The sequence below is a fragment of the Miscanthus floridulus genome, chromosome 16 (assembly GCF_019320115.1).
Source record: "Miscanthus floridulus cultivar M001 chromosome 16, ASM1932011v1, whole genome shotgun sequence".
Taxonomy (NCBI): domain Eukaryota; kingdom Viridiplantae; phylum Streptophyta; class Magnoliopsida; order Poales; family Poaceae; genus Miscanthus; species Miscanthus floridulus.
In genome coordinates, this window is record NC_089595.1 from 95,051,688 (window position 1) to 95,070,385 (window position 18,698).

The 18,698-nt window shown below is 44.8% G+C and overlaps 1 pseudogene; it reads left to right on the forward strand.

The window, feature by feature from the left end:
• Positions 1 to 2,369: 2,369 nt before the first annotated feature.
• On the forward strand, positions 2,370 to 4,789 carry LOC136511047 (G-type lectin S-receptor-like serine/threonine-protein kinase At2g19130; annotated as a pseudogene).
• The last annotated feature ends 13,909 nt before the right edge of the window (positions 4,790 to 18,698 follow it).

Here is an 18,698-nt window from a genome sequence, read left to right on the forward strand (position 1 = left end):
GTGTTGGAGTCACGATGCGGAGCTTTCCACCTATTGAACGGCGGTGGCTTCTACCAGCGCCCGGAGGTTCCGATAGACCACCCGCTCCTAGGTGTCGACGGGCTTGGGGACACCGTGCAGAAGCATTGCCGCAGCGGCGATGTTCTGGCTAGCCCAAGCAAACTGTGGGGGGTCGTTCCCCTCGTTCATGATGTCGCGCTAGATCTAGTGGGCGTGACCCCGGGCGCTGCCCACCAGGTCATGCGCATGGGGCACAACGTGCTGTACTGAGCGCGCCGACGCAGGCGGTGGCTGGTTCTACCGCCGTTGTCGTAGCTCCTCAGCGTGCCCTTGTGCGAGCGTGAGGGCCCCCGCACATAGGTCTGGAGGGGTGTGAGTTTGTGTAGACTCCACAACCACCGGTGGCCGTCCTAGAGCATCTGCCATAGCACACTTCTAGGATGGATGGTGGCTAGGAGCCACGTCACCAATGCTAGAGCCATCGCTCTCGACCTTGTTATCCAGGAGTTCATGGAAGGTGGCAGGAGCATAGCTCGCCATTCCCACGAATTCGGATGTGAGAGGGGTGGCGCCAGCATCCCTCGGAGCCCCTGAGCGAATGCGTCTGTGGGGGACGCGAGGCCACAGGGGAACTGTTCGTATGGTGTTTATGGTACGGACAATACGGTCCCTCCGGATAATCAACATGTGATAGTAAATAGAGAGTAAATAATAGTATGTACATTACTCATAATAGGGTTTGAGCAGAGAGTTTGCTTGGAATGAAGCGTAGGTGCCTCGTCGTTGAAGTTGTCGTGCGTCCCGGAGCCGATGAAGGGGGCCCCTCCGACGGGCGCTGGAAAAAGTGCCTCCTTGCGGGAGGTGTAGTATGCCGAGCCGGTCGGCGACGAAGTCCAGGCTTCCAAAGAGGAAGCCCTGGGATGGCTCAAAGACGGGTGGGACCCGCATCCCAATAGGTGGGAGTGCGAGAAACTCCAGTGAGCCGAAGCGAGTCTATCGCTTGAGCCCGCCACGGCGAAGGTGGCGGAAAAGTGGGCCATCCGATGACCAAAAAGTGTTGAACGTATAACGTCTTCCCCACGGACGGCACCAACTGTTAGTGCAGAAAGTGACCAACACGTAAATATTTGTAGTTTTGCCGTACGTTGTGATCAGAGGTGGCCTAGCACTCAATGACACAGGGTTATACTAGTTCAGGCAACGTGCCCTACATCCAGTTTGAGTCAGTCGTTGACTTTATTCCTGAGCCCAGGTGCTCGAAGTTTGCAGTGGGGTTACAAACGAGAAGGAGAAAGATAGAGGGTATAAAAGGTCTGATCGGACTCTGGTCAGAGGGACCGAGAGTGACGGAAGCTTTGCTATGTGCTAAGTGTTCGATCGTGTGCTCGAGGTTTGAACCTGGTGGTTCTGTTGTTGTGTACTAGTAAACTGATTGATCTGAATCAACTTATCTATTGGGAGAGAGCACATCCCCTTTTATAGATGAAGGGGATGGCCTTACAAGTGAGAGGGAGAGAGTACGTATGCTACTAAGTCTTGTTGCCCATGCCGGTGGGTACAGGATGATGGTAGGCGCCCACAATACTGTTGAATGTCAGATGCATGTGGGAGGTTGTGTTGTCTTCTTCAGGTATGGCAGACGTCGGCGCCTGCCACACTGTTGATACCCGGAGGCATGCAAGGGGTTTTACCATGTTCGCCTGGTACGGTAAATGCCGGCGCCCACAACATTGTCGATGCCCAGAGGCATGTGGGAGGAGCCTTACCGTATTTGTCTGGTATGGGAGTTAATGGCGCCCACAACACTGTAGGAAAAATGTCGACGCCTACAACACTGCTTGAGTTCTGTCATGCTAGGTGGGCCGCAGGGTACTACCTAGCAGGTGCACAGGGTATGGTCCTTGGTATTGCGGTTTAACTTGTGCACCCTGCCTTACTTTCTCCATCCATTTCCTGGTCCTTACCGAGCGGGTGTCCCTGGTCAGTTGGCCCCAGTCGGCACTGACTGCGCCAGTTGGAAAGGAGCTTGTAAGCAGGGGTTCGGCGTATCCCCAGTGGGAGACACGGGTCGGAGTCAGAAGCGGTGTTTGGCCAGGCCTTCTGGTCAGAGAGTTCATCCAGAGGTGGGCTGGAGACCGAAGCGAGTGCTCCGATCGGAGAGGTGGGTCGGAGTCGGAAGTGAGCGCCGTTCTTCCTTGGCCAGGCCTTTCGATTGGAGATTGGATCTCCCTTCTGGCCTATCATTTAGGTACTTGGGCCTAACCAACTACCTGCGGCAAAGCGTGGGATACTTACTAGTATATTACTATGGTTCTAGTACTACTCAGTATTCACTACCTCCATCTCCCTTTGTTTTTTCTCTGTCAGTCATGCATTCTGCCTTCTTCCTTCTTGTGTACCTCCTCTACTCTGTGCATGCTCCTACCTGTTCTACAACAACAGATTCCATTTTAGCCGGTGAAGCGCTCATTGGGGGCGCCAAGCTTGTCTCCAGCAATGGCAGGTATGCGCTTGGCTTCTTCCATCCAGGAAGTAAATCCTCTATTCGGCACGCTCCCAAGCACTGGTACCTAGGAATATGGTTCAACAAAGTCTCCCAGTTAACTCCAATATGGGTAGCAAATAGGGAGAGCCCAGTTATAGGTCATCACAGAATGACAAAGCTCGCTATCTTTGAGGACGACAACCTTGCCATCTTCAACCAAGCCACCAAATCGGTTGTTTGGTCGACCCATGCAAGTATAACAGTCAAGAACTCTACGGCCGTGCTCCTGGACAATGGAAACCTTGTCTTAAGGGACACAGCCAACCCCTCCAACATCTTATGGCAGAGCTTTGACTACCCTACAGATATCATGCCCCCTGGTGCAAAGTTTGGCATAGACAAGACCACCGGTCTGAACCGGCGTGTTGTTTCCAAGAGGAGCATGATTGACCCATCTCCCGGCCGCTATTGTCAGGAATTAGATCCTACTGGTGCTCCCCAATTTGTCTTCAAACTATGTAACACGTCCATAGTGTATTGGTCTACTGGGGAATGGAACGGCCAATACTTCAACGCAATGCCTAAAATGTCAGGGCGCACTCTGTTTGACTACAGGTTTATCAACAACGACAAAGCGGAGTACTTCCAATCCATATTGCTAGAGAAAGACTTAATATCTATTAGTATTTTGGACATATCTAGTCAGAACAAGACGCTCATATGGCTTGAGGACAAGCAAGAATGGATAACAATATACACCCAACCTAAAGATTTATGTGATATATATGCTACTTGTGGACCATTCACTATTTGCAACAACAATGCACCTTCTCCATGCGATTGCAAGAGGGGATTCTCAGTAAGGTCACCTGAGGACTGGGAGCAAGAGGATCATACCGGTGGTTGCACAAGAAATACACCATTGGATTGCAGCACCAGAAACCATAGTGGAGCTAAAACGACAGATAAGTTCTACCCATTGACTTATGCAACACTGACTACATAAGGTGACATTATTGGTTCTATTGGGAGCATAGAACAATGCGAACAAGCATGCCTGGATAACTACTCTTGCTCTGCATATGCCAATTCTAGTGGTGAAAGATGCTCCCTATGGTATGACGATTTGTTAAACATAAGAAGTTATACCAATGGAACCACCGATGATGGGGGAATTCTGTACCTTTGCATTGCTGCCAAAGATGCATATAATTGGAGAAATAGTAAGAGATCAAAAAGAAAGATCATTGGGGCTATCATCGCTGCAAGTGTTGTAGTTCTGAGCATGTTATCTGCTTTTTTCATGTGGATGACTTTGAGGGAATGATCTTTTCACATATTGAATGATGTTCAAGGTGGAAATGGAATTATTGCTTTTAGGTACATTAATCTTCAAAATGCAACTAAAAATTTCTCTAAGAGAATAGGGAGTGGTGGTTTTGGATCTGTGTTCAAAGGGCTTTTAACTGACTCGACAGCTGTTGCAGTGAAGAGGCTTGCTTGATGGTGTCCGACAAGGAGAGAAGCAATTTAGAGCTGAAGTGAGTTTCATAGGAATCATCCAACACATCAATTTGATCAAGCTAATTGGCTTCTGTTGTGAAAGGGATAGGAGGCTGCTTGTGTATGAGCACATGCCAAATTGCTCCGTTGATGCACATATTTTTGATAGCCATACAACGGTCCTAAATTGGAGTACCCGTCACCAGATTGCTCTTGGAGTAGCAAGAGGGTCGGCCTATTTGCATGAGAGTAGCAGGGATTGCATCATACACTGTGATATTAAGCCAGAGAACATACTTCTTGATGCATCATTCATACCTAAAATAGTAGACTTTGGGATGTCAAAATTTTTAGGAAGGGAATTCAGCAGGGTTATAACTACTATGAGAGGAACTGTAGGGTATCTCGCACTTGATTGGATCAGTGGAGTGGCAATTACATCAAAAGTGGATGTCTATAGCTATGGGATGTTGCTGATTGACATTATATCAGGAAGGAGAAAGAGAAACACATGTAAAGAAAATAAAAAGTGATGATGTCCATGTTGCATGTTTCCCAGTGGAGGTTGCAAGTAAACTCCTGAATGGAGATATTGGGAGTTTGTTGGATGTCCAGTTATCTGATCGTGCTAACTTGGATGAGGCTGAGAGAGTCTGCAAGGAGGCTTGCTGGTGTATCCAGGAAGAGGAGTCAGATCGGCCAACCATGGGTGAAGTAGTACAAATTCTTGATGGTTTGTTGGAAATTGATATACCACCAATGCCAAGATTTCTTCAAGCTATCATAGGAAGGTCACACTAGATATGCTCATAGAGCACCTAGTCCTTTATGAAGGCAAGGGTTACCTCATGTATGGTTAAAATAAGCTTTTGTGCTCGATGAAAAGCTTCTGAGGCTTTGTGTGATGTAGTAATATATGCAAAGCAAGACTCAGCAAGCAAATAATTTAAGTACAAGTTCAGCAGCGTTTACACTGTAATTGTGATGATGCATATACTTCTAGCTCGGACGAAGAGGTCAAGGAGGTAGGAATTCATAAAAGGTAATAAGAGTTCTTAATTTCACAGGAGCTTGGAGCCATGCTAACATTCCAACAAAGGCTAATGGAAACGAGATACAATGGTCAACATCTTTAGACATCAGAGCTGAAATTTGTCTATAAGAAGAACTAAAACCATAGATTCCATTGCAGTCGACAAATCTAACTATGGAACATGGAAGCAAAGTGAAGTTAGAAATCTTCTGCATTTTTGTTTACCTGTTATCTGTGGCCTTAGTAGTCAGTAGTCAGTACATGACCAAGCCCCACCCCTCTGTCGTCTTCTTCCTGTTTCCTCGGCTGCAACCTCGGGGTTCGCTGGATGGGAGCGAAGCCTCCCGTCGGCAACAGCAATGTGCCAAACATACCTCTCTTATGCCGGCGCGGCGGCGCATCAGACGGCTCCGCTATTCGGCGGACATTCACCAGATTTTTGTATGGCGAACGATTGGACAGCTCCGACTGGATTTTATTTCAAGAAAAAAATTAGATCCATTTATTTACCCTTTTGGCATGCAGCATTCGGTCGGTTTCCGTCTGTTTGCACGCGGCCGGATGTGTGCTGGTCTCGAGCAGAACACTCTTTTTCTCTTTGGGCTACTGATGCCATATGACGTAACCCTAAAAAAATAAAACATTTATTTGAAAATGCTATAACTTCTGAACGGTGTATCAATTTTTAATTTCATCTGCAGCGGTGTGTTCTACGTGACGAGACGAATAAAACTAGATTCCGCTTACATATGTTTCAAAGAATTTTTTCTAGTAGCAATTTATGTATATTAACTTATAATATATAACTTATACATAAAAGTTATGAAACCTAACTTATATATAAAAGTTATGAAACAAAATGAACGAATTAACTTATAACTTGTGCTAAAAACTTGGAAACACAAAGAAATGAATTAACTTATAACTTATGCGAAAACTTGAAAACACAAAAGCTATGAAAACATAACTTATGTACTAAAGCTATAAAACACAACTTATGTTCATAAGTTATTCTACAATTTATGTAGGTAAGTTATTCTATACAACTTGTCAACGCTACCCAATAAGTTCTGATAAAAAGTTGTGCTAATAAGTTCTGCTCTACAAAATGTTATATTGTAAAAGTTGTGATATATAAGTTGTGACAATAAGTTATGCATAAAAGTTATATAACTTAGATATATAACTTAATGAATAATTCAGATGTAAAGTTAGACATATAAGTTATATTCAATAACTTAGATGTATAAAGATATATAACTTAATTAACGACTCAGATGTAAAGTTGGACTTATAAGTTATATTCAATAACTTAGATATATAAATTAACATCATAATGTATTAGTAGAAATATGAAACTGTGTACGAAATAACTTATATAAAAAATAAAAAGGTAGAAGAAAAAGTAAAAAAATAAAAAGGAGAAAGATAGACGCATCTACAGTTACATGCTAGCGCGTGTCCGACTCGAAACGTGCCAACTCTACGTAACTGAACCAGGCAAGGGAAAACCGTAGACCGGAAAGCCTACATATGGCTGACGCACGTAGGATCGTTCGCCAGACCGGGAACGAATGAACGTTCGTGAAAATGGAATTGGACGCATCGGACCGGCAAACGCTACTCAGCCTTCAGCGCATGCACTGGCATGGCTACCCGCCTCCGCGTCCACGCCGGCATGGCGCGCTAATCGGCTAATGGCGGCGCAGCTCGCCCGCTGTGCGCCAGCCGGCTGGGTTCGTCGACGGCAAACCAAACAAGTTAGACATGGCAAACGGACGGCCAGCGATTTGTGGGGATTTTTTTGACAAAATTAAGGTATAGTGAGCGTCACAACTCAGCCATACCAGAAGGTCCGCCCTATGACAAGAACATGCTAAAAACGATCTAACATGAACTTAAGATTAGTCTAGGGATTAGAACAATCATAATAGATGAAAACATAATTAGAAGCATATAAATTTTTAATCAACTCATGAACATGATCAACTTTCTCTAATAAAAAATGTATCATAATATCTCCACCATGGTCATACCTTAGACTCTAGTGTGAGGCTTCTTCACACAGTGCTCACATTAGCCAAGAACTAGAACTAGAGCTTCTAGTTTCTAGATAACTTTCCTGACCTTGGCGCTAAGCCTCACGGCGCCGATCTATGCCACATAGGGACCACGTTGTAATCTGACCGCGCGCAAAGGTCGGCGCCAAATCCGTTGGCACCGAGATGTTCAACCTCGACGCCAAATGTCATGGCGTCTACCCTGATATCTATATTCAGAATAAGGTCGTTCAAAGGTACACATGGGTTTTTTTTAAAAAAATGGCCAAAATGTGAAAAAGTAAGGAGTAGTTCCACCCACTTGTTCGCATGCCCTCACTACCTACTCATCTAGAGTTTGTGAGCTCGACCACTGGTGTCGCCTGCGCCCTCTGGCTGACGGCTAGGTAGCTGGCGCTATGAAAGGCCAGCCCTCACCCATTCCCCACTGGCGTCTGTGTTCTTGGAAGGTGATGGTGCGATAACTTGCATCACAATGACATTGCTAATATATACTAGCTTGACTTCTATTGTCCTCCTTCCAGCGCGCCATTTTAGTTGAACTGCCACGTCGCCTGTGCCGAGGTGACTCACACGTCCTCTCCCCTCCCCTTTAGTTCTACTTTGGAAGAAGGGAGAGCAAAACCCAGAAATGAAAAGCTCCCTATGAAAAACTAAGATGTTAACTAAAATGGAAATCTGTTTGATAGGAAAAATAGTTGGGTGCACAACGTCAAAGATAAACCTGCTCCTCACTGTCCAAATGTAGGGAGAGGGATAGAGCGCTGGGGAGAGAGAGGGCGACGGGGAGAGAGAGGAGAGCGACGGGAAGAGACGAGATTTTTCCAGATGGGTTGAGAAGGAGAAGCTGAAGCTGGAGTATATATTTGATTGAGTGGATTTGGATGGGAAGCCGGAGCAGGTAAAGAGAAGCTAAGTAAAAGCCAGCTAAGGTAAGGAGAAGCAGGAGGACCAGCTTCGCATGAAAGCAAATTCAACGATTTTAGGCCACAGGATGGGAAATCGGACGGCCACAAAATTTCGGGACGACGTGGACGGTGGTTCTGTCGGAGGAGCAGGCCAGGCTTGTATGGGTTAACTTCTATGAAGAAAGATCCCTGTAGTTGCCTTCGAAATTCTTAAAAAATTGCTGAGATCTGATTCCTGAACGCTGCTGACTTGCTGTCAACAAGAATGGTAAAATCACTTTGGAGATCTAGCTAGTTGAAGTAAGCAGGTGTTTTTTTTCAAACTCCCTGTGGTGTTTCACGTGGTTTCCAGCGCGATCGATGCAAGAGTCTTTTTCTTTTTTTTTGTCTATTTAAACATTACTACTTGGACTGATGCAGAAGTTGTTGAGCGAGTAGTCATAATGATAACTCATAATCCATGCTAATGACGACGATCGCTACCACCACGCACGTTAACGTTGTTAGCCACTGCGTGGTGCGTGCGCCCATGTGCGTCACTACTCTGCGTCATCGTGGGTAGCGTCAGCGCCGTGACGTAAGTAGCTACTGCTGTACTATACAATATAATCAATCCTTCATTGTTTTTCTCTTAAGGCCTTGTTTAGATCACCTCCAAATTCTAAGTTTTTTCACTCTCTCTCCATCACATCAATTTTTAGCCGTTTGCATGGAGCATTAAATGTAGGTAAAAAAAATAACTAATTGCACAGTTTAGTTGGAAATCACGAGATGAATCTTTTGAGCTTAGTTGGTCCACGATTGGACAATATTTACCAAATAAGACGAAAGTGCTACTATTCATCGGGTTGAAATTTTTTGCAATCTAAACATGGCCTAAAAAGGAATTGTTAGAATCTCATGCCGGTCGGTGATCTGTCCGTCTTGGAATGGGAGAAATATGTGGAAGACTATTCCGCCTTGGATTATGCTTTGGTCATTTTATTTACATTTTGATTGATGAGTGCAAGTTGCGTTTGATGCGTCGGTTATTTTCCCTTTTTTTTTATGAGGAAGTTGATGCTTTGGCTATTATTCTAGTCATCACTAGGTGATCGACGTTATGATCAAGTGAAGAACGAAGCCGTGTGGACGATATGTGTTAATCTGCTGAGTTTGCAGGGAACACATACGCATGCAGCGTCACATGGTTTCACACCGCCTGGGACGACTCGGATATCATTACAATTTACGCCACCACTTTGTACTTTATACGTACGCTTGCGTAGCAAACTGATGCACACAGACACATGGAAGATGATCGAGCAGCAATAATTAATGGTTTTAATTCTATATATAAAATTATAGCTCAATCCAGATTTGTATATAGGAGGAGGATATTTACAGTCAATGGTGTATGTCACCAATCAAGATCGCTAGCTGCGCACGTTCTCAAAGTCAAGTCACACAAGCTAGCTACGAGGCTTGTGGGGGCTTCGGTGATTTTCAGAAGAACGTATAAGGTGTATAGGTTGTAGTTTCTAGGGGTGTGCGTGTGTGGTGGTGTGAGTGTGTTTCGTTGAGTACAGATACTACAACTTGTACACTAGGAATCCAGGCTCAAAAAAAAAAAAGTCACACAAGCTAGCTCCAGCCTCCAGGAGCTTGCTTACGTTTTGCTACTGCCCGGCCATGTCACAGGCTCACCGACTCACAACGGTGCTTGTCAACCATGTGACTTAAGAGGCAACCACGAATCTAGATCGATAATTAGGCTCTGTTTCACATAGCTTAAAATTATCAAGAAGTGTTTTTTTTCAAGATTCTCGCATCAAACGGATTGTTAAAGGATTAAACAAGAAAAAAAAAGGTTATATAGTTTGCATTTATGCAAAAAAATTTTGGCATGCGGTACACATATATAGTTTAGGGTTAAGACTACCTTTGGATGTTATTGACCTTTTTCATAGACGGTACAAACGAGGACGTGGAATAAGCAATTCTTTGTTGTTATGAAGTGCAATCATTTGCTGGTCAACATGGCTTACAAGAAACAAAGTTGTTTTTTAACAAATGTCAATCTAAAACTCTTTTTATCTTGTTCAGAGAAACACACTAGTCAGAACATTGGACGTAACTACAACTATGTGATGACAACAAAGATCATATTCACCAAGGAGCCAGAGAAGTAGTGACTATGCATTTCTTTGCTTTCTTTGGATGGCCAAATAATATGCTAGGATTGAGTTTTGAATTCGATATGTTTTATGTTAGTTTAATTTTATGTAATAAGTGGCCTGATTCCTTAGTTAAGGGATGAAGCCGGATTCAGTTCCTTTATCTATGAAAAAAATACAGCTTGACATTTGCTTCATCTCCAGCTCATAGCTTCCATTGCGTAAGTGAGCTAGTTGTGGCGCAGGTGTAGTGGTTGGGTGGTGGCGATAGATGACAGTGGCGGCACCAAATGACTCCGGCGCGACGGCTGGTGGATAAGGCGCGGTGAGGAGCAGGAGAGAGGCTAGGGACGGCAGTTGTCTACGGCACGGTGAGGGGCAGGGAGGGGTGCCTAGGCAGCTAACCGTCTAATCTAATGCCCTCCCAAGAGTACTTGTTTTCCATTAGACACTAAGTATCTAAGAGGGTGCACTAAATCGTGCTGTTCCGTCGAGCACACCCCAAGGGAGAACTCGAGAACCCACATTTTTTCATCAGGATCATAAATGAGAGAATAAAGCTTACAACATTCTTAAGCCATTTCTTACATCACTTTATTACAGTAATAGAATATTACTTCAATTGATTATAACAGCGGAATATAACAATGTTATCAGAGTTACAGAGGAAATAAAGATTAATTTAATGACATGGTGGAGTATTAACATAGTGGACATTTATATACGAGAGATGCTAGCATATTTTACATCTTTTCTTATAAAAACCTTTAGTGAGGGTTATAAATAAACACTATGATCGTAGCGTGAAAGGAATCATCTCTGAGCCCACCAAGAGGTTTCCACACATAAGAGTCAGCTCTATGTATCCTCCAATCACCTGTAACAGGGGGAATAAAACCCTGAGTACTCGATTGTACTCAGCAAGACTTACCCGACAGGAGGAAAATAAAAAACTACAAGGATATGCAAGGCTTATTTGGCTTATAGGTTACTGCATCTGCAGCAGCGTTACTAAATGTGCGTCCTTATATTAAATTTTATTAGCAATCATCATTAGTTCATTAACTATCCATTCTATGTAAGCTCCTATGCTACTTTCAAGTAGGTGGTGAGCAATCAGAACCATTTTACCATCTTTTATATTCCAGTTCTTACTACGGTGCTAGACCATAGCCAAGTCGGTACCATCTCACAGAAACGTCGATTCGCAAATCAATGTATCTCAGCTGGGTACCCCAAAATAAACGCCTCGTTTGTACCCCAGGCATAAACAAGACCAACCAATTCCACTCCTGTCACAGAATCCAGGTCCCCGTCCAAACTTGGACTCCAAGCCCCCACACTTGAGACCCGGTCTCAGTATGGTGCTTAGACCTCCACCTTTTCCCTCCTTTAGTCAGTCGGTCCGGAAAGAGCCAAAACCCATGACAAGAGCATAACGAGCCTTCCTGCTCCCATAAGCAAGTATGTGCTCAGGATAATAAGTCTGTGATCTGACTACCGTCCACAGCAACGGACGGTCCTCAATCGGCACAGACGGAACAAATATAATCCGAGCCTCGCTCGAATGCCTAACCAAGTCAAGATCCAAAGTAACTTTCCTCCTGGTCTCCAATTATCATCCATATATATATATATATATATATATATATTCCATGTGATAGTAATATAATAACAACAATAATATCTTTCTTATCTCTCGCGAGTGACAGGTAATCACTCGACTTCTACCAAATCCTATAGCATTGCCATCTACATGATTCTGACATACTAGTAGGACTCATAGGATAAGGATATATATATATATATATATATATATATGCAAGTGGTTTTCATTCAACTTCTTAAAACTTAATGCACAAGCATAAATTAAAGTGCAGAATAATAGGGGTTATGCACCAGAGCTAGCCTGGGTAGGATATAACCAACAGTTAGCATTCCATTGTGGCGACACGATCATCCAGACGCCATCTTTTCTACTACTCCAGTCGACTCCACGATCCATCATGGTTCCTATTATGACATTCGTGGATGTAGCGCGGAAACATAAATAATCACGACAATCGCCACTCTAAAATATGATTACATTGCTAAGCCAACGAGCTGGCTTTAATGACTAACGTACTGAGCTACGTACTCATATTGTCAACAACGCGCTATTTTACCATAGTATTTTAGTTATACCATTTCAAAGTATTTCTTTACTTTGTTATATATATATATATATATATATATATATATATATATATATATATATATATATATATATATACTAAAAATGTTAGGATTTTGGTGTTAAAATTCCAGAGTCAACACTGCTACCAATTTGCCATAGCAATTCCTACAAGTTTGAGTTTTCGTAATATTAAGTATTCAAATTAATTAGGTTACTTTTGAAAGTATTATGAAACTAGGTGAACAAAATATACTAGCAGGTGGATCATAATTTTATGAACTTAACAAAATTGGTTTCATATTTTTTGGTTAACTACAAAATTTTCTATTGAATTTACAAGTTTGCTTTTAGCAATTAAATTAGGAAACGCTTTAGAAAAGAAAAGGGCCGGCGGCCACTTACTTGGCCCAGCAGCCCAACGCGAGGCATGGCCACGTGCAACAGCTGGCCCAAGGCGGGAGAGCCCGCGCGCGCGATCGTTTTTGCAAAGGAGGGCCTGTGCTCTTTGGAAATCAAACGACGCATTGAGGTACTGTTTATCTAGACTAGGTCTTTGCACAAAACACCTCAAAAAGAGCTGCCTTCGCAATGGGGCGGTTCCTGGCGTGCCCGTGCGTGGCGGTGCGGCGCACCGGCGGCAACGGCGGCTGCACCGGTCACGCTAGACTTACTGCGACAGCAACCACGAACCGACCACTACCTATGGCTAAACCCTCAGGGGTAGGCGGCGGTTAGAGGCTCGGTGGTGCACTGTCGAGAGCAGTAGTCGGCTAATCGCGACGGTGGCATGTCCGTCCTGACGACCTATGGCGCCATCGGAGGGAAGGGGTTAGCAAATAAGCACCAATAGCTCACCGGGATTCGAGCTATGGTGGTGGCTGAGGCATAGGGGTGCCGAGATGGCCTAGCCACGTGCAGCCGATCCATGCAGCGGCATTCCGAGTGCGGCACCGACGCGTCATTGCACCGATGGGGAGCTTCCTGGCCAAAACTGCGCGAGCACCAAAGGGCATGAGTCAAGGCGAGTTCAGAGCCACAAGCAATTGAACTATTACCGCTCCAATTCTACCTCTCTCCCCAGTCCAAGGTCACGGCGGCGAACATGACCCACGATGAGCTAATCACCGAATTGTCACGGGGTCGGACTTTACCGTGGCTAGATGCGGTTGAGGTGGCTAGCTAGCTCTCCCTGCTACTTACTAACATGAGGAGATGAGCTAGGCGAATTTGAAAGGCGGGGTGCAGTGCCCAGGCTGAGGCCACTTCGTGGGGAAAAGCATGCGGATGAGCTCGAGCGGTAGGGCGTGTTAAAGCGGGGCTCCGATCGGCGGTGGCAGAGTGAGCTCGTGCACACAGGTGACGAGACCAGGCGGCTTGGCATGACGTTCATAGCAACAAGCTGCAGGACCCAAGCAAGATCGCATGTGTCGGCTAGCGGGCAAAAAAGGGCAGGGAAGCGTCCCATCGCCGCTGCGTTTGGCCCTTGACTCATCACGATGGCAAGGTTCTAGCTTAAGGACTAGGCGGGATAGGTAGGACGAGGGATGGGGCGAGCACCACGCCGATCGCGTGATGCAGCTACAACCATGGCGCGACCCAGCAGCCAGCCGTGCGAGCGCAGTGCGCATGCAGCAGCAGGACCAACCACAGCTAGCTAGGAATGGCTGTCGCCCAGGGCAAGGCCGCGCGGCGTCAGCCAGCCGTAAGCTAGCCAGAGGTAGTGGCCCGGCCATAGTTGGAACTCGGTAGTGGCAACGCTCGTGCTCGGATGGTGACCGCTCCCACGAGACCAACGGTGCTAAGCATGGTTTTTAAAGCGAGCCAAAAACTGCTAACGATCCCGGATGAAGTTCAACTAATTTCCCTATCCTACAGCCAGCAGTGCCAACTATCTGGTGAAGCAATCACCAAGAGCAGGGAGCAACTAGAGGAGAAGATAGATGTATGCCAACATGGGCTCATCGCTCTGAACGTCCGTTCATGAACAGAGCGCCAACAACACTATTCAGACACGTTTTAACGAAGTTAGAGCAAATTTACGAGGGTATCGTAACACCCAACACCACTACAACCTAAGCCATGCTCAAGTGCACACTCAAGGACAACCAACAGTACAAGAACGTGAAGTTGGCGCCTAACAATTTTTGTTAGAATTTGTATGTCAAAACGGCATTGTCTATTTCCTTTTTCCGACTTCAAAAAGTCGAAAGCTTCGATTGGAGCTAAGCAACTTTTAACACTTTTGCCCTAATTTCTAAAAGGCCTAACCCTATTGAAAGGTCCTAATGGCTAGAGGGGGGGTGAATAGCCTAATAAAAATTTCTACAACAACACTTAACAAAATGGTTAGACAATTATGAGGCGAAGCAAGTGTTGCGCTAGCCTACTCAAAATACAAGCCACCTATCACAATTCTAGTTTAGATAGTATCTATTCAAACAATAACTATGACACTACCCTATGTTAGTGTGCTCTCAAAGGCTAACTAAAGAGCCACACTAACCAAGCAAGCAAGCTCTCACAACTAGCTACACTAAAGAGCTTGACAACTAGTTTGCGGTAATGTAAAGAGAGTGATCAAGAAGGTTATACCGCCGTGTAGATGAAGGAACCAATCAATCACAAGGATGAATAACAATAAAGATCAATCACCTCGGAATCAATGATGAACACAATGATTTTTTACCGAGGTTCACTTGCTTGCCGGCAAGCTAGTCCTCGTTGTGGTGATTCACTCACTTGGAGGTTCACGCGCTAATTGGCTTCACACGCCAAACCCTCAATAGGGTGCCGCACAACCGACACAAGATGAGGATCACATAAGCCATGTGCAATCCACCAGAGTACCTATTGGCTCTCCACCGGGGAAAGGTCAAGAACCCCTCACAATCACCACGATCGGAGCCGAAGACAATCACCACCCTCCGCTCGACGATCCTCGCTGCTCCAAGCCGTCTAGGTGGCGGCAACCACCAAGAGTAACAAGTGAATCCCGCAGCGAAACACGAACACCAAGTGTCTCTAGATGCAATCACTCAAGTAATGCACTTGGATTCTCTTCCAATCTCACAAAGGTGATGAATCAATGATGGAGATGAGTGGGAGGGCTTTGGCTAAGCTCATAAGGTTGCTATGTCAATGCAAATGGCCAAGAGGGTGAGCTTGAACCGACCATGGGGCTTAAATAGAAGCCCCCACGAAATAGAGCCGTTGTACCCCTTCACTGGGCACAACACGGGCTGACCGGACGCTCCGGTCATGTTGACTGGACGCTGGACCTCAGTGTCCGATCATCCAACGACAGCCACGTGTCCTGATCTCAACGGTCACTTGAGTTGACCGGACACTGCGCTATAACTGACTGGACGCTGAGCCACCAACGTCCGGTCGTTTGCAGTAAGGTTCCAGAAACGCATTTTGCCCACCGGACACGTCCGGTCATGCACGACCGGACCCTACCAGCGTCCGGTCAGAGACCCTAGCCTCTGTGCGCTGCCCGACAACAGGACCGGACCCTGTCTCCAGTGTCCGGTCGCTGAGCGACCCAGCGTCCGGTCATGAGACCGAAACGCACACCCTCTGCTGCCACTAACCGGACGCGCCGGTCCAACCGAGACCAGCGTCCGGTCACTTACAGTGACCTCCGTCTTTTCTATCTAGGGCGCTGGTGGCACCGTCGGACTGTCCACTGGTGAAGTTCCTAACCCTTGCTCAAATGTGCCAACCACCAAGTGTATCACCTTGTGCACATGTGTTAGCATATTTTCACAAACATTTTCAAGGGTGTTAGCACTCCACTAGATCCTAAATGCATATGCAATGAGTTAGAGCATCTAGTGGCACTTTGATCACCGCATTTCGATACGAGTTTCACCCCTCTTAATAGTACGGCTATCAAACCTAAATGTGATCACACTCTCTAAGTGTCTTGATCATCAAAACAAAATAACTCCTACCATTTATACCTTTGCCTTGAGCTTTTTGTTTTTCTCTTTCTTCTTTCCAAGTCCAAGCACTTGATCATCGTCATGGCATCATCATCATCATGCTATGATCTTCATTTGCTTCACCACTTGGAATGTGCTACCTATCTCATGACCACTTGATAAACTAGGTTAGCACTTAGGGTTTCATCAATTCACTAAAACCAAACTAGAGCTTTCACCTATTAACCTCGACCAACCCGTACTCCCTGCAATAGCCCATACTTCCTACTAACCCATAGGAGCAAAACATTTGAGCACCTTTTAACTATTTTACTCAATTTAATTCATCAAAAATGATATTTTAAACACAATCCAAATTCTTGCCGATTCAACGAAAGTTCCCGTTAAATCACGGATTCGATGTTTGAGCTCCCAAAAACCCTAGTTACAATATTCACTTCCGAAAATTACAGTTGCATTCTTATCTACCCTATTCGCTCGTCATTTTACACAAACACTATACACAAGTTATATCTTGTTTTTGTTTACCGAGATCGCTTTCCTGTTTCATACGTGTTCTAACTTGTTAAAAATTTGAAAACCTGTTCAGCTTGATTTCTCCAAGACGTTAACTTAGGTGCTAAGTCAGCTCGTAACACCTGAGGTGTTACATCTAGATGGCTGCGGCATGGTGAGGGTGAGGGACAGGACACAAGCGAGGTGGAGAGTGCGGATGGGGCGGCAGACAAAGATGAAGAATTTGGTGAGAGTAAAGTCATGAGCGCGACCGTGAATCATTGAACCCCTCCCATGCGCTTTCTTTCCATAGCTACGCGCAGCACACTTCCTCTGTTGTGTGGGCTAGATGCCTGCTTGCAGCGCGCGAACAAAGCCACAATTGATGGTCAAACTCCCCGTGACAGCGCCAACCGACGAGAGGGACTTTTCCTGATGGGATTTCAGTGCACGTGAGGGATGGTCATGAGCCCCTGACGGAAGACGCAGAGTCGAAGGGGAAGGTACCTACCGACGGGAGAAAACCAGTCTGGTAGATTTGCAAACTCATCACAAAAATCTTCTTGATTGGTTGATTTGCAAACCAGTCTGGTAGATTTTCCTGACGGGATTTTTCCAAACTCATCATAAAAATCTTGATTGGTTGATCCAAATATAATATCATCAACATAGATTTGCAACACAAACAAGTCTTTTTCAATTTTCTTGATGAAAAGAGTAGTGTCAACCTTGCCCAGTGTGAACCCTTTAGAGAGTAGGAAATCCTTCAATCTCTCATACCATGCTCTAGGTGCTTGTTTCAATCCATACAAAGCCTTCTTCAACTTGTATACATGGTTGGGCTTCTTGTCATCTTCAAAACCAGGAGGTTGCTCAACATATACTTCTTTATTGATGTAGCCATTTAGAAATACACTCTTAACATCCATTTGATAGAGCTTGATGTTGTGGGCACAAGCAAAGGCTAGCAAGATTCTAATTGCTTCCAATCTAGCAACCGGGGCATATGTTTCTCCAAAGTCAAGACCTTCAACTTGTGTATATCCTTGTGCTACCAATCTTGCTTTGTTCCTTACTACTATCCCATCTTGATCTTGCTTGTTTCTAAAGACCAATTTGGTTCCAATCACATTGTGTCCCTTTGGTCTTTCTACCAACTCTCATACTTGATTTCTTGTAAAGTTATTCAATTCTTCATGCATATCATTTACCCAATCAACATCCTTCAATGCTTCATCTATCTTCTTTGGTTCAATGGATGACACAAATGAGAAATGCTCATAAAATAAAGCCAATCTTGATCTAGTTTGCACACCTCTTGAAATATCACCAATGATAGTGTCCAATGGATGATCCCTTTCAACATTGGTTGGTTGGAGGATTGGAACTTGATTGCTTGCACTTGCTTGATCATTGGGTTGAGATGATGTACTAGCCACTTGATCTTGTTCATTATCATGAGATCCACTTGCATTAATTTGATTTGTATCATCTTGCACATTTGAGTTAGAGAGCACTTGCACTTGATCATCTTCATCATCATTCACTTGCCTAGACCTCAATTCACTAATATCCATGTTCTTCATAGCATTTGAAAGTGGAATGCCTCTAACATCTTTCAAGTTCTCATTCTATACCTGTGAACCCTTGGTTTCATCAAATTCAACATCATGAACTTCCTCAAGAGTACCACTATCTAAATTCTAAACTCTATATGCTTTGCTTATAGTGGAATAACCAAGTAGGAATCATTCATCACATTTCTTGTTAAACTTGCCCAATCTAGTGCCTTTCTTTAAGATATAACATTTGCAACCAAAGACCCGAAAATATGTAATGTTGGGCTTTCTACCATTCAAGAGCTCATATGGTGTCTTCTCTTTCAATGGGTGACAATAGAGGTGGTTGCTACAATAGCAAACCGTGTTGATAGCT